Below are 13,145 nucleotides of genomic sequence, written 5' to 3'. Positions count from 1 at the left end.
TTGAAACTCTAACCGTGAATTTGAAACACCAATCCTTGTTTAAAATCCTTGTTTGAAATTCAGACCCTTATTTGAAGCCTTAACCATTGTTTGAAACCATAACCCTGTCTTGAAACCCTAACTCCGACGAGAAACCTGCCTTTTAAAACCTCAATTTGAAACTTTGAAAACGTAAATTGAAACTCTAACCCCTGTTTGAAACAGTATCCCTGTTAAAAGCCTAATTCACAACCCAGACCTTATCTGGAAACCCTAATTCTGGTTCTAAACAATACTTTGAAACCCAAACCCTGTCTTTAAACCCTAACCCTGTCTTAACACCCTACTTTGAAACCTTTTAAACATCCATCCATCCATCCATTTTCCATACCGCTTCACCTCATTAGGGTCGTGGCCGTGCTGGAGCCTATCCAAGCTATCTTCGGACGAGAGGTGGGGTACACCCTGAACTGGTCGCCAGCCAATCGCAGGGCACATATAAACAAACAACTATTCGCACGCACATTCACACTTACGGACAATTTAGATTCTTCAATCAACCGACCATGTTAGGAGGAAACCGGAGTACCCGGAGAAAACCCACGCAGGCACGGGGAGAACATGCAAACTCCACACAGGCGGGACCGGGATTTGAACCCCGGTCCTCAGAATTGTGATGCAAGATGTGATAACCAGTCATCCACCGTGCCACCCCTTTGAAAGAACACCCCAAAAATATCAGGCATGTAACTGACAGCTGGGAATTCACCAGTGTCAAGTTAACTTTGTTTCAAAACCTCTTGGAGGCCGTGGGCCATTTTCCCAACATTCCCGCTCGCACACAAAAAAACTCCTAAAACATACATCTTCCGTCCTTTATATCGTCTCTTGAGCTCACTGATCAAAATTCTAGCCTCTCCCTCGACCATCCATTTGTATATTTGTTGCTCGTGTGTTGCAACAGTACAAAAGCGCCTACTAAAAAGCTGAAGATTTTTTAAGCTGAGGCTGTGCAATGTCCAATGGCTGCCATCTAATTACTGACTTTGATTATTCCCATTTTGTGTTTTAGTGCGCACCGACCAACAAGCGGGTGCTTGGTGGGGAAGGGGCCACGCCATTGATTGTCTCACTTTCTGCCCTCTAATTGAGCCAAATGGGAATGCCTGTTGCCAGAGTTCCCTCTCCTCCAGTGTTTATATGCTTGTCCGCCAGTGACACATACTCCTGTGGACACACACGCACATATACTGTTTATATAGATGTGGGTGGGCATTTTATATATGAGCCCACAGATGCTACTAGGAAAGAATGCCGTTGTCTAATGACGCACATCAGAGCCGTTATTTCTCCATAGCACAATGTGTGTGCGTGTGCGTGTGTTTGGCCACATAATTGCCAGCGGGTGCCGTCGGCGGGCCCTCGTCATTAAAATTCACACATGAACTCGCCTCCGCCCGTGTTGTTAATCGTGGTCAAGCAGATCTGACACAAGGGGAAAGAGGGAGGGCGTCCTCGGTCCGGTTGCTTGGTCTTCAAAAGGCTAAAGCGCTAATGACAGCAAACCTCTAATTACATTGAAAGTTTTAAAGGCGTTAGAAGAAGCTGTTCAGGGCTAAAAGAAGACAGAAGTCAGTGAAGAAGAAGTTAGTGTTAGTGTTAAGTCAGGATTAGTGATTCAAATAAGGGTTGTATGGGTTAAAATATTGGTTTCCAGCAAGGTTTACAGTTTCAAATAAGGGTTTCGACCAGGGTTAGCGAAATAAATATAAATAAATAATTTCAAAGTATGGTTTCAGATCAGGGTTAGAGTTTCAAGTTAGTGTTTGAAGCCATAATTAGGGTTTCAAACACAGGTTAGCGTTTTAAGCCAGGATTAGTGTGAAAGTGGGTTTTCGAGCCAGGGTCAAGGTTTGAAGGCTAAAGTAGAGTTTTAGGTCAGGGTTAAGGTTTCAAGTTAGGTTTTGGGGCCATAATTAAGGTTTTTACAAAGGTTAACGTTTCAAGTCAAAGTTAGTGTGCTCAAGTAGGGTTTGAAGTCAGGATTAGGGTATCAAAGAAGTATTTGAAGTCAGGGTTAGAATTCCCAGACAAGGTTTGAAGCCAGAATTTGTGTTTCAAACAAAGGTTAGGCTTTCATGTTCAGGTTTGAAGCCAGGTTTAGATTTCCAAGGCCAGTGTTAGTTTCAAATCAGAGCTCAAGTCGAGTTTAGGGATTCAAAAAGAGTTTCAAGCGGGTAATGGTTTCAAACAAGGATTAGGGTTTCAAGCTAGGGTTTGGGTTTTCATGTTATGGCTCTCTACACCAAGCAGTTGTGGTTGAGCCTTATGAGTACTGCCTAGCAACAGATGACGTTACAAATGTGAGACACGACCAGGAAAAAAAGAATCTATGCCCTGTCCATTGTATATACATTACGTACTGTACATTGACACCACCCACTATGTCAATTATGTGTGGCGTGTGATTTTTTTATTTTTTTATAAAAAGTGAAATGACCCATCTTAGCTTATTTATTTATTTTTCGCTATTTAATTGTAGGCCGCCATTTCCTGTAACCCGGTGCACTTGAGCTCCATCCACTCAAGAAAGCTGCGGACCGTATTGATTACAGCCCCGCATTAAACATTGAAGTCATCACCGCGCCTGGTTAAATGATTGTTTAATGAATAATAGATGAGATTGAAAGGCCGGGGAGAGTAATAAATGGGTCTGGATGATATTCATTCAAGGGCTGTATTTGACTTTTTCAAACTGCTGTCTGGTGTCATAAATCAGACGAAAACCCAGTTTAAAAGTTCATGACTGACTTGCGTGTCACAGATCGTTTGAAAGCGTGCATGTTTGGTGGTGGGTATACACAGGTGGGTAGAACGCAAGGGCAAGGACGAGGCTTTTGGCTGACCCACAAAAAGTCGACAATATTTGCTACAAAGTGTTTTCTTTTACTTAAATTCAACAAATGCATTGTAATCCTTCCATCCATCCATTTTCTTTACCTACCGCTTATCCTCTCGAGGGTCGCGGGCATGCTGGAGCCTATCCCAGCTATCTTCGGGCGAGAAGCGGGGTACACCCTCAACTGGTTGCCAGCCAATCGCAGGGCACATAGAAACAAACAACCAGTCGCACTCACATTCACACCTACGGGCAATTTAGAGTCTTCAATCAACCTACCACGCATGTTTTAGGGATGTGCGAGGAAACCGGAGTACCTGGAGAAAACCCACCCAGGCACGGGGAGAACATGCAAACTCCACACAGGCGGGGCCGGGATTTGAACCCCGGTCCCCAGAACTGTGAGGCAGATGTGCTAACCAGTCGATAACCGTGCCGTGCATTGTAATCCTTTTTTGAATTTCTTTCACTGTACCTATTGGAGTGCACTGTGAACCCCTACCTATTTGCCGTTCTATTTGCATTTTTTTCCTGTGAAACTGAACCTCGGTCATTTGCTGAAACTTAACCATTTGCAATTGTTGTTCTCTTTCTATAATGCGCTAAAAGTCCACAAGATGGCGCCAAAGCCAAGGCTAATAGGAAAGTAGTCATTAGTGTCAATGAAGTATGTTGAAGTGATACATTTCCAAAGAGAGACTGACATCTTTGTATGTCGGGGAGGAGCTAAGTTTAGCCTGAGCTGTTAGTGGAAGTTAGGAGAGTCTTTGTCGCATGTGCATGTACACATACACTTTTGCTGCATTTTTTTTGGTAACCAAATCATCTGTAAGCCATTTATTTTTAGGGGTAATGTCGATGAGTTTGAAATAAAAGCCCAGAAACCAACTGAAGGTAGCTGGGATAGGCTCCAGCACGCCCCCCCCCCCCCGCCCCCTAGTGAGGAAAAGTGGTACGGAAAATGGATGGATGGAATTTGGGGCAAAATATTTGTAGTCGTTTCCAATGAGCAGTTTTTTTTGTTTTGTTTTTTTTAGCTCTTTTTGTGTAGCTTTGGCATTTGAATCTTTTAAATCTATTATATTCTAATACTAAACTAAACTTCTATTAAATTAAACAAAATTACTAAATTAAACTTCTATGATAGAAGTTGTTTATAACACAGTGTGGTCTTCTAAGAGAAAGGACTTGTGAAGCTGTGGGGAGCATGACTTAGGTGGTAGAGTGTTCTTCCTCCACCCCGAAGGTTGCGGGTCCAATCCTTTTTACTATGTCGACGTGTCCTGGAGCACTTGAATCCCCAGTTGCTCCTGTGTCATCAATAGGTGAATGAGCAGAGTATTTAAGGTTGCTTTATTTTCTTTACTGGTTCTAGTCTCTCGATTTGTGTTTTTCTGTCTTAAAACAAGCAGAGACCTTGAATCATGAGTTGTCTCACCAAATGCAAGGTTTGTGCGTGCATGTGTGTGTGAAGGACATTTCCTTCAATCACTTGATGTACTGTATGTAAATGCACGGAGGCCCGCCGTAATTTACGCGGCCGCTGTCGCATCTAATACATTCTGGCGCGTCTCAGTGTTTATCATGTCAAGATGACTTCACTCTTGTCCCTCTTTAGCCTCGCCTGGATGGGGGGGGGGCTAGAGTGGAGGGGGGACGTGTGTGGGAGACAGCTCGATAATTAGTTCTTGAGCGTGCTTTAGCTAAATATTCCCGCCTTGTGGCTTTCAACTGAATCGGAGAGCTCTGATCGCGATCCAGATTCCAAACTCTAACAAGCAGCAGCAGGGGAAGGTTGATAAATAAATGAAAGTGACTAAATTAAAGAACAAGGGTTTCACTTCAGGGTTTCAAGCCAGGGTTATGGTTAGGGATTCAAATTAGCGTTTCAAGTCAGCATCAGGGTTTTAAACGTAATGAATCAGGACAGGGTTTGGGTTTTAAATGATGGTTCGTATTTCAAAGTTGGGTTTCAATTTAGGCTTTCAAGCCAGATTTAAAGTAGCTTTTCAAGTCAGGTTGAAGCTTTTTTCAACAAGGCTTTAGGTGATAAAGTAGGTTTTTAAGCCAGTCTTTGCATTTCAAAATAGAGTTTCAAGTTGGGGTTGTGGTTACCAATAAAGGTTAGGGTTTCAAGGTAGGCTCGTACACCAGGGCTGTGGTCTCAAACAAGGGTTTGGGTTCCAAAGTGTGGTTTTAGGTCAGGATTAGAGTTTCAAATTAAGGTTTTAAGTCACGGAATTTAAAAGTAGGGTTTCGGCCTTAGTTGTGGTTTGAAACTAATGTTTGAAGTCAGGGTTAGAGGTTTAAAGTAGAATTTCAAACCAGGGTAAGGGTTTCAACAGAGAGTTTCCAGTCACGGTTAACGCGGTTTCAAAATAAACCAAGGTTAGATTTTCAAAGTAGGCTTTGAAGCCGGGATTTAAAACAAGGATTGGGGTTTCAAAGTAAGGTTTCAGATCAGGATTAGTTTTTCAAATTAGTGGTTTAAGACAGGGATATGTTTTCAAATTAGGGTTTCAGTTTAGTGGTTTAAATCTGGGTTAAGGCCTTTTCAAACTGCACTTGGTTTTCTTCATGTTCGGTGCGGGGCAGCGCCCCGGTGCAAACTTGCCCATATATGGAAGTGCTTGCGTAGCAGCTAATCAGGAAGTCTTTTCCCGCTGGTTGGTCTATTGCTGTTTGCATTCTGAAATCACTCTGCCAGCCCCTTTCTCATTGGATGCATCTTCTGACATCACCATGGCTCGGCCCTAAAATTTAAGATTTTTCAATTTGAGGGCATGTCACAAATGCCCACCTCGACACGGCATTCTGTCGTCGTGCTCTCTCAGCACATAAGCAATGAATGGGTTTGTCCAAGGTGCCCTGTGCATTGCTAAGTGCAGTGTGAAGAGGCCTTTGGGGGTTCATTAATTCATTCATGTAAGAGAGGCGGGCAGGGTTAATAAGTAAATAAATAAATAAATAAATAAAGAAAAGTGACTCAATAAAAGAAGAAGAGTTGGAAGAACACTGAAAATCGGCCATTTGTCAGCCGTCAATTGTCTCCTGCACTCGCTCTCATTTAGCCAAATGATTGCCTCCCGCGGCCCTGGGGAGCCATCGCGAGCACACTCTATTACTTCCTGCAGCACTTTACTCTCCCGCCAATATCAAACGCTCAATAACAACAGGACGGAGCTATGTGTAAACTCCTCCAGTCTATTAGCTCGACGCCGATTCATCCCAACAGCCAGCGTCGATACCAGGGAACCCCAGAGGAACATTATCCATATTGAAACAACTCGGGAGGCTCGTGCCAGTCTGCTGCATCGGAGGTGGCGTAATGAAAAATGTCGGCGGCGCATAAAAGGCGAGCTAATAAAGATGGAAAAGTAACAAGCAAACAAACTAACTTTGTGGGGCTGACGGGAGAAGGTGAAGATGTGGCGCAGGAGGAAATGGCGGAGTGCGCAGGGTTTCGAGACAAAGTTAGGGTTTGAAATAATGGCGACGGTTTCAAAAGACAAGTTTTAAAAAAGGGTTAAAAAAGGGTTAGTGTATCCAAAAGGGGTTAGGGTTTTTTTTAAGTATTGTTTCATGTAAGGGTTAGCATTTCAAAGTACGGTTTCAAACAAGGGTTGGCGTTTCCAAGTTTCAAGCCATGGATATTTTTTCAAAATAGGATTTTCAAGACAGGGTTAGAGTTTCAAAGTATGGTTTTAACTAAGATACTGGGTTTCCAATTAGGCTTTCAAGCCAAGGCTTGTAATTCGAGTTAAGGTTTGAAGGCAGCAATAGCGTTTTAAAGTATGGTTTCCAGTCAGAATTATGCTTTCAAATGAGGGTTAATTGTAGGGTTTCAAGCCAGGGTTGAGGTTTCAAGACAGCATTAGGGATTCAAAGCAGGATTACAAGACAATATTTGGTTTTAAAAAAGCGGTTTTCAAAGTAGGGTTTGAAGCCAAGGTTAGGGTTCCAAAGTATGGTTTCAAGTCACAGACAGGGTTTCAAAATGGGGTTTTAATCCAGGTTTAGGGTTTCAAGTCAAGGTTGAGATTACAAATAAGGGTTATTGTTTCAAAGCAGGGTTTTAAGTCAGGGATAGGGTTTGAAGATTGTTTGCATGGCAGAGTTCGGGTTTCAAAGTAAGGACGGTTAGGGTTCTTGACATGGTTTAGTGTTTCAAATTATGGATTCAAACCAGAGTAATGGCACAGTAGTCGGAATATCCGCGGTGAAGTTGTTGTACTTTTGTCTGGTTGTTTTCCAAGACAGGAGGTGCTGAGTTCAGTGAGTTGGAGGTTAAAGCACGTTGGTGGTGTTTCTGGTCCACAGCCTCTCAAAGCTTCCCGAACATCCGCCGCTTGAGAGCCGCAACTCAACGCCATTCATTATTAACGGCCTGCATTCGCTGACTTGTCTCAATATCACTTGAGAAGCAGCCGCATACGCCGTAGACACGAGATTAAAAAAATAAATAAAAAATAAATAAATCGTCTGAGCCTGTCGCTTTTCTTATCGCTGCCTGTCTACACCACCAGCTACAGGGTACTTCGTACATGCCCTCAAGCAGTAGATTGCAAGAGGAAGAAGAGGAGGAGGAGGAGAGCCAAGTGAAGGAGGAGGACCATGGTGGCTGTCTCCTTTGTGCAAAAGCAATCGAGGGACGCCAGCAAAGGCTATGCCCACTTCAGAGTGCCGGACAGATGAAACGACAAATAGCGAGCCGACCCCAAAGAATTCAAGTGCAAAGAGGGAGACTAAAAAAACACACACACACAAAAAAATGATGAGCTTTTGTCTTTATAATTCATGTCAACAAGAAGGAGGATTGCACAAATCTTTGGGTATTTTGCGATATTACATACATTTGTAAGGTTTCAAACCAGTATTAGGGTTTCAAAGAAGAAGAAGAATCATCTTTCTTGTCATGAACATGCATGCATGCACACAAAATGTGTTCCCTGCATTTTACCCATCACAGTGAACACACACACTTTTTAGTGGAACGGGGCAACTTAAGCGCCCGGGGTATTGGTGTCTTGCTCAAGGACACCACAGCCTTGAGTCCGGGAGATGTTGGTGGATGGTCCAGGGTCTTGAACCTAAGTCCCCACGGTGGCAGACGATTATCTTAACGATTGGGCCACAGCCAATGGTTTTAATGAGGGTTATAGTTTTAAACAAGAGTTGCTGTTTCAAACTAAGTTTAAAAGTGGTTCAAGCAAGGGTTGGGGTTTTGTATTATGGTTTGAAGCCAGGGATAGGGTTTCAAGACAGGGTTAGGTTTTCAAACAAGGGTATGGTTTCATTTGAAACCATAAAGTTCCAAAGTAAGATTTTAATCCAGGGTTTTTGTTTGAAACACATGTTTTAAGACAGCATTAGGGGTTCAAAATACAGTTTCAAGACAGAGTTAGGGTTTCAAACTACGGTTAGGATTTAAAGCGGGGTTTCATGTTTGGGTTGGGGTTCCGAATTTGAGTTTCAAGCAAGAGTTGTGGTTTCACTGTCAAATTACAAATCAAATTTAGGCTTTCAAAGTAGGATTTCAAGTTACGGTTAGGGTTTCAAACAAGGGTTATGATTTTAAACTAGGGATCAAGCCACGGTTAAGGTTTCAAATTGTGGTTTCAAGCCATTGTTATGGATTTGATTTAAAAGTAGGATTCCAAGACAGGGTTAGGGTTTCACAGTGGGGTTCAAGACAGACTTGGATTTCAAACAATTTTTTATTATTTTTTTTAAAGAAGTTAACATTTCAAACTAGGGAGTTTTAAGACAGAGTTAAGATTTCAACCCAGGGTTATGGTTTCAAAGTAGGGCTCCAAAACAGAGTTAAAGTTCCAAGTTAGGGTTTCAAGACAGGATTATAGTTTCAAATTTAGGTTTAAAATAAAGATTATGTTTTTCAAATAAGGTTTCAAGACAGGTTTAGGTTTTACAGTAAACAAGTTAGGGTTTCAAAATAGGGTTTCTAAACGGTTAGGGTTTCAAAGCAAACAAGAGTCAGGGTTTCAAAGTAGGGTTTCAAGACAGGGTTGAATTTCAAACAAGGGTTTAAAACCAGGGTTATAGTTATAAACAAGAGTTGTGGGTTCCACAGTTGGGTTTCAAGACAGAGTTAAGGTGCAAATCCAGTGTTATACTACGATTTAAAAGTAGGATTCCAGGAAAATGTTAAAGTTTTAAGTTAGGGTTTCAAGATAGGGTTATGGTTTCCAAGTATAATTTCAAATAAGGGTTATGGTTTTAAATTAAGGTTTTAAGACAGGGGCAGGCCCTCCTTGAGCTGTCACCTTATCGTGGTGGAGGGGTTTGTGTGTCCCAATGATCCTAGGAGCTAGGTTTTCTGGGGCTTTATGCCGCTGGCAGGGTCACCCATGGCAAACAGGTCCTAGGTGAGGGACCAGAAACAGCTCCAAAGACCCCTATGAAGATTGTAAATACAGGAAAATGTTTTCCCTTGCCCGGATCTGGGTCACCGGGGCCCCCCTCTGGAGCCAGGCCTGGAGGTGGGGCTCAAAGGCGAGCACCTAGTGGGTGGGCCTGAAACCCTAACTCATTTACTGTAAACCCTAAACCTGTCTTGAAACCTTATTTGAAAACCATAATCTTGGTCACGAGCTGTGAGTCGTGACAGAAAGAACAAGATCCCAGATGCAAGCTGCCGAAATAGGTTTTCTCCGCAGGGTGTCCGGGCTCTTCCTTAGAGATAGGGTGAGAAGCTTGGTCATCTGTGAGGGGCTCAGAGTAGAGCCGCTGTTCCGCCGCATTGAGAGGAGCCAGATGAGGTGGCTCAGGCATCTGATTAGGATGTCTCCTGGACGCCTCCCTGGTGAGGTGTTCCAGGCCCGTCCCAGCGGGAGGAGACCCCAGGGACGACTGAGGACACGCTGAAAAGACTGTCTCCCGGCTGGCCTGGGAACGCCTCGGGATCCCCCCGGAAGAGCTGGTTAAGTGGCTGGGGAAAGTGAAGTCTGGGCTTCCCTGCTAAAGCTACTGCCCCCGCGACCCGACCTCGGATAAGCGGAAGAAAATAGATGGATGGATGGATGGACACGGGTAGGTTTTCAAACATGAGGTAGTTTTGAAAGTAGGGGTTCAGGTCAATGTTATGGTTTCAAAGTAGGGCGAAGGATTTTAAGTCAGGTTTCAACCCGGGGTTGGGCATTTAAATAAGGGTTAGGGTTTTAAATCAGGCTTATATTTTCAAATGAGGGTTCCAAACCAGGGTTAGGCTTTCACAGTAGTGTTACAAGCCACGGTTAAGGTTTCAAAATAGGGTTTCAATCCAAGTTGCACTGTATCATCATTGTTCACCACCTTTGCACTTGCTGTCCAAATTAGAACTGCAGCCTCCTTCTGTCTGAGGTTTATTTAGAGGGCAAGAAAATCAATAATGGATCACTTCAATTGGAGATGCCTTTCTCTGAAGGTTTGAGTGAAAGGCCATTGGGAGTTAAAACCTGGGAAACCTAAAACCAAAAAGCTTTTAATATTGAAAAATGTGCGCAGGTAAAGTGAGTCCGTTTACAGCAGACATAAAAAGCTGGAATCGATAAACACAATTATAGCGCCAATGGTGAGCGATAGGAAGGCCCTGGATTAAAGCCTCAATAAGCCTAACTAACTCATTAACTAAACCAACCAATAGTGCATGTATCCTGGTGGAAATCTATGGAATTCGGGCTTCCAACCCCCCCAAAAGAACTCACTCAGTAGCGCCCCCTAGAAAGTTAAAAAAAAAATTGCTGCAGACCCCAGTTTCACTGATGGACATGAAATCCGGTGGAGATGTTTATCATAACAGGATGAATGAAAATGTCTTAAGCAACCCTGATAGGAACTGAACAGGATTGTGGCCCTTTTGTTCTGAGCCATCCAGTTTGCTTGAATTCAAAAGTTCACCTTCGCAAACTCCTACTCGGGAATTCCCCCAAATAAACCACAGTTGGAAGCAGGTATCCTAGACAGCTACTCACCGTGAAAAATGGTAAATGTTTTACTGTCTCATTTCCCCATGAAAAAGGGGGATGCTTGTCGCTTATTTTAAATTTATCACAGACACCCCCCTAATGTGCTAATATGCTAATGTGCAAATCAGTAGTGTTCCTCTGTGTAGGTCCGCAGGGGGGAATAGCCCATGAAAGTGTATGTAATTTTTGGCATATACATTACAAAGTATTACTGTACACTGTTAGACATTAATTTCTTGTCATTTCTACAGCTATTTACCACATAGCATAGATCATTGATTTATTTATTTGTGTATTGATTTTAAACAAGCTTGAAAGTGTATAGCCATTCAGGGCTCTGAGATTGCTATCTGCATGGAGCAATATGCTGCCATCCAGTATTAGGAGTACTAGTAGTACAGTTTATACAATCGTGGTGTAAGTACAGGGCTTAAACCAGGATATGTGGAACATTTCTTAACTTTTACCACACGATACCAGCACACTATTATCACTACCATTCCTCATTTTTGCTGCATGCCCTTTAACATTATAACTCCAATTATGACACAGAGGAGCAAAGCGAGGCTTTTAGATACAGTATTAGTATTCAAAGTATTCAGAAAAGTATATTTCTGTTAATGTGTTTTACATGTTGTGCATTTCATTTCATATAAAAGTAAACTATATATAAAAAAATATTTTTGGTATTTTTAGTACTCACTGTATAGGGACCTGGTTTACTCCAAACAATGCATACTGTTAAGGTTTATGTAGAGGTGCTGCTGTATCAAAACGAGGAGAATTCCACCAGAAATTAGGGTTACAATATGTTTGTTGTATAAATCCAGTCCATTCCTCTTTTCCAGTGACTCAAAATTTAAACAAACTTATCAGATTTGATGGTTTTACAGACTTTCCCAAAAGGTGTTATGCTTCTATTTCATAAATGTGGAAATGAAATTACTTTAAAATGTACAAAACGGGGAAATGTATCTCTCTTTACTGTGAGCTCAACACCCCAACCTTTGATCCAAGAATCGCCTCTGGTGAGGGTTCACTGTTTAATGATATGTTTGTCCCAAAGACGGCTTAAATTTGGCCAAAGTTCAAAGGGGACAATAGCCTCGAATGCTCACATTCGCATTCAAGGCAAGAACCTGCAACTAATCAAACGAGAGGCAAGTCAAGGCGACTTCGTTTGAAAAGGAGCCTCGGGAGAAACGTCCAGTCAAGGTCACCGGCTCGGTCTCCGTCGGTTCAAACCTAATGGATTCGAATTGCGATCCGGCCGCGAATCTCCATCATGCAACGCGTCACCAACGATTCCCCAAGTATGCGAGGGATCAGTGAGCAACCTTGAGGAAACGTCAGCCGTGTGTGTGGCGTGTGTTTAGCGGCCAGTCGCCGGCGGTATGCGAGGTGCGCAGTCGAGTGTGGATCAGCGCGATGGGGCCAGTGGGGGTGACATAGGCAGGTGGGATGTTTCTGTCAGTCACTGCTCACCTCCTGCACCACCTTCTGCTCTTTTTAATACAATTGAGCTCCGAAGCGAGCTGAACAACTGCCAGACGGGAAGACGCCAGCCAAATAGAGGAGGTCCCTGGCAGCCGAGTTGCGTTCGCAATCGAGACGCTTCTGCTCAGGGAAAATCAGCAATGACTTTAATATGTCGGGGTGACGCAGGCGAGTAACAGCTACTGAGAATTCCTGGAATTTAACCAAGTCAGTGGAGGTTTGCAGAATGGGAAAATAAATCACTGAAAATGCACTAAAATGGCTCCTTTACATGCTTTCAGGCATGGTTCCTTGAGACTTTGTGTGGATCTACTTTGGTAGACGTGTTGCTAAGCAAAATTAGCTTTGGGGGTTGAATATTTAAAAATTCTAGGGGGAATTTTGTATTAAAATAGGCAAAATAACCTTGAAATGGCCACTTCAAAGTGAAATAGATGATTTCCTATGACTTTTCAGGCATGGATTCATGACAATGTTCAATTTAATTTTTTTTTTTTTTTAGAACTTCATAGGACTTTATAGAACTTTATTGTCACTTGCACAGGAACAATGAAATTCAGATTCAGGTCTATTTGCTGTATGATAGGTGCGTCTATCAAATTTAATGTTGCTAAGTGAAACTGGTTTCAGGAGCGGAATTTTCCACCAAATTATATGGGGATATTTTAAATAAATATTACAAAATAACTCAAAAGTGTTCGCTTCAAACCAAAATGGCAGACTTCCGGTGTCTTTTCAGGAATAAATTCTTGAGACTACTTTTTTGTAGTACTACTGATGATAAACACAGCTACCAAATTTCATAC

Source organism: Phycodurus eques, chromosome 2 (assembly GCF_024500275.1).
Source record: "Phycodurus eques isolate BA_2022a chromosome 2, UOR_Pequ_1.1, whole genome shotgun sequence".
Taxonomy (NCBI): Eukaryota; Metazoa; Chordata; class Actinopteri; order Syngnathiformes; family Syngnathidae; genus Phycodurus; species Phycodurus eques.
This window is presented reverse-complemented; position numbering follows the sequence as displayed.